General features: G+C 39.7%; 1 pseudogene; it reads left to right on the top strand.

Moving 5' to 3' along the window:
* The first annotated feature begins 368 nt into the window (after positions 1–368).
* Positions 369–3,824, top strand: LOC137631651 (uncharacterized; annotated as a pseudogene).
* Positions 3,825–4,179: the final 355 nt, after the last annotated feature.

Here is a 4,179-nt window from a genome sequence, read left to right as displayed (position 1 = left end):
AAGGAAGTTAGGGAGAGTGAAAGTGAAAGTGAATGGGGTTTAAGTTGTGGTAATATATGTTCAATGTAGTTTTACATTTATGCTCTCATGTACGTTGTTTCTCTGCTTGCATTTACCAGCTTATCATGTTGCTATTTGTGTGTCTTCGTGCATATTATTGCTTGTGGATGTCCCTGTGTTGTCTGGCCCTTACTTTGATGAATTTGTTTGTTATTGTGCATGTAAAGTAGTACGTGTTGTAATAGTGGCTGTTTCTATTGTTTCAGGAGGTGACTCCAGTTTTTGTGTGCAATAAAACCTATAACCTATGATAGGTTTTCATTTTCACAACAATTTATTGCACACAAAATAAAAAAATTTGAGAGGCCATGGAACGGTTCCTACGTCCAGAACGCTTCGAGGCTGACCCGGATTCTGCCACCGCTGCTAAGGAGTGGACGCACTGGCTGAGGACATTCAACAACTTCTACCAAGCAGTACAGAAGACATCTCCCAGTGCACACAAACTAATCCTACTCACCAACTACGTTGCTCCTCGAGTGTACGACTACATAGCAGACTGTGACACTTATGTTAAGGCTGAGAAAGCACTGGCATCACTGTATGTAAAACCTAGAAATGAGGTATTTGCTAGGCATGTCCTGGCCACACGTAGGCAGGGGTCAGGTGAGTCTCTAGACCAGTTTCTCCAAGCTCTGAAGCTCCTAGCAAAAGACTGTCAGTTCAAAGCAGTGTCAGCAGAGCAGGCGTGTGATAACTATGTTAGAGATGCATTCATCAATGGACTTTCTATTGGTGCCATTCGTCAAAGACTACTCGAAAATATAACTCTTAACTTGCAAACTGCTTATGGTTTTAGAGTCCGCGGGTGTGGACGTGTGTTTCAGTGCTCTGTATCGAATCTGGCTTTAAACGGAATCATTGTGTATCTCGTTGTTTATACTATGAAAAGTCTCTTTGTGGGTGTTTGCTAGTGTTGATATTAGTGAAATATAGTGCTAAAAATCAGTGGTTTCCTTGTATGTGAGGTCTGTAGTGAAAGGCCTGACCCAGCATTTTTGCGTTGGGGTGGGGCTACTTGAAAAGTTCATTGAAAAATGATTCAATATGCCCGTCTTTAGAAAACGAAAAGGAAGACGTATTCCCGTGAATGATCTCGGTCTATTTATGACTGAAATTGACGCGGTACTCACAGGAAGGGAGGAAAGTATAATGGCAGCAGCTTATGAAGAATGTGATGACGGAGGCAATCGTGGCATGTGTGGGCACTGTGAGTCCTATGTCGATGATGGGATGCAATGCGATCAATGCCGAAGATGGTACCATGATGAAGTAGCTTGCTCTAATTTAAGGGATGGTTCAAGTACTCTTTTAAAAAGCAGGAACATCATTTATAAATGTCCAAAATGTGTTGAGTCTGCATGTGTTGATGACATAACGAGACTAAGCATCATCATAGAAGAGATGAAGGTAAATGTACAACAACAGATGTCTGGTTTTATGGATATGATAACTGCTCAATACATGGATATGCGTCGAGAAATTGTCGAGCTGAAAGAGAAACTTATGGAATACGAAAAAGAGAATGTGACCAAGACTACATATGCAAGTAAGTTGAAATCAAGAAACACTTTGGTTATAAAATCTACGGAGGAAAATAAGAAGGCTTCAGATATCAAGAAAACTATCATGAAGAAGATAACCACGAATGTCGAACAGGTCAAAACCTCTAAACAAGGCCACTTGGTAGTTAATTTTGCGGATAAAACTGGGTTAGAAAAGGCTAAAAATGACTTAGAAGAGGTCAAGAATGACATTAAGGTAGAAGTAGATAAAAAGGATCTACTTAAACCGAAGATCAAGGTCTGCAATATTGATGAAAATGAAGATGATATAATTGCCAGTATAATGGAGAAGAATGAATGGTTGAATGAAATATGTGAAAATGAAGAAGACTTTAAATTGATCAGGAAGTTTAAATCAAGACAAAGCGGTAAATTACACGTCATTATAAAGTGTAGTCCAACTATCAGGAAAGTCTTCCGTAAAAGAGATGATAGAGTATATACCACGCTTGGAGGATGCTGTAAAATCTATGATTCCTACAATGTATTTCAGTGTTATAAATGCCAAGAATTTGGTCATACTGCTGAAAATTGTAGCAAGACTCAGGTATGTGCCAAGTGTAGCCAGGATCATCGAACCACGGATTGTACTGTAAATACGTTAAAGTGTCATAACTGCACAATGAGGAATTACAATGATACGAATCATAAGACATATGATGATAACTGTAAAGTATACAAGGAGGAGCTTACCAGGATAAAAAATAGAACCGATCATGGAGTCTAGCCCATTGGTTAAGTGTGGTCTGATAAATATTCAATCGGTGGGGAATAAAACCTTAGAGATTAGAAATCTCATTAACGAAATGGAATTATATTTATGCTTATTAACGGAAACTTGGTTGCAGGGAAATATTAGTGATAACTCAAAGATTCAGGAGATGACGCCGTGTACTCATGATTTCTATCACGTACCAAGAAAGGACAAAACTGGAGGAGGAGTGGGTGTCTTTGTGTCGAAAACTTTCTCTAGGGTTTCTATCATGAATGAAATGGTATTTGAAACGTTTGAATATATCTGTTTAAAACTGACAAGAAACAATAAGGTATTGAATATAATATCATTATATAGACCACCAGCGAGTAATATGACTAAATTCATTGAAGAATTTAGTATTCTTGTGGGTGTGGTGGACGATATTAAAAATACATTAATTGGTGGAGACTTCAACTGTTGGGTAGATGATGAAAATGATAGTAAGGCTAAAGAACTCAAGGAAGTATTTGAGATGTTTAATTTAATAAACAGTGTTTTGGTATCAACGTCAGTAGGTGGTCATACATAACTGATAACGATACAGAGTAAAATATTAACTGGAAAGGAATTATTTTTTCATACACCAAGGCCCGCCTGAACAGACCTTTAGTGTTTGATGGAGGGCGAGAAATAAACCTCTAAAAGTAAGTAAAAAGTAAGTAACAGGCACGCACTTTAGAGATGGCTCAGAAACATTCTGCTTCTTATACTACTGTTGAGCCAATTACTGCTGCTGTACCTCAGCCACAAAGTCAGTCAGGTGATTCAGAGTTTTTAGAAAGTAGTGATGAAACTGCTCATCTTGCCGCCACTACTGGCGCCAATCAGTGTTTTTTCTGTGGATTGAAACGGCACCCTCGTTCAGATGTCCTGCTAGGGAAGCTTTATGTCTAAAGTGTAAGAAACAAGGACATTATGCAAAAGTGTGTAGGTCAGGGAAACCGGTAGGGGATACCTCTGCTGGTAAAACTAAATATTCGGCAGCAACACTGGCTACTGTGTCTGGGGCTGTGCCTAGTAGTCTTAGTAAATCTTTGAGTTGTTTGAAAGTTAATGGTCTCCCTGTTAATGCACTTATTGATACAGGAAGCTCAGAAAATTTTGTGAGTCAGAAGATTGCTAAAGAAAACAACCTAATCATACTTCCTGACGACGGGCACGTCTCCATGGCTGATGCGTCTCTCTCGTCCAAAGTCTTAGGTCTTTGTTGTGTTGATGTGGAGCTGCAAGGACAAATTTATCCTAGTGTAAAACTCAAAGTTCTGCCAGCGCTGTGTAGTGATGTAATTTTGGGGCATGAATTCTTGAAGAATCATTCTGTTCTAGAAATGGATTTTGGAGGAGCACGCCCACCACTCAAGATATGTGGGCTGGCAGCAGTGAAGCTGGTTGCGCCCGCACTCTTCAGCAATCTGACAGCGGAGACATTACTCTCAGGCTGATAAGGAATTTGTCAAAACTGAAATTGGTAGAATGCTACAAGAAGGAATAATAAGACCCAGCCAGTCTCCATGGAGGGCCCAGGTGCTAATCACTGCAGGGCACAATCGCAGGAAGAGAATGGTGATTGATTATTCACAAACTATAAACAGGTTTACTGAGCTGGATGCTTACCCTTTGCCTCGGATCGATGAAACTGTGAATAATGTCTCAAGATATAAAGTGTTTAGCACCTTGGACCTGAAGAGCACATACCACCAAGTGCCAATAAGAGAAGACGAAAAGTTGTACACTGCTTTTGAGGCGAGTGGAAAGCTGTACGAGTTTAATCGAATCCCATTTGGTGTGAAGAACGGA

This window comes from Palaemon carinicauda, chromosome 3 (genome assembly GCF_036898095.1).
Source record: "Palaemon carinicauda isolate YSFRI2023 chromosome 3, ASM3689809v2, whole genome shotgun sequence".
NCBI classification, from domain to species: domain Eukaryota; kingdom Metazoa; phylum Arthropoda; class Malacostraca; order Decapoda; family Palaemonidae; genus Palaemon; species Palaemon carinicauda.
The sequence above is the reverse complement of the archived record's forward strand: the minus strand, read 5'-3'. Positions and strand labels throughout refer to the sequence as shown.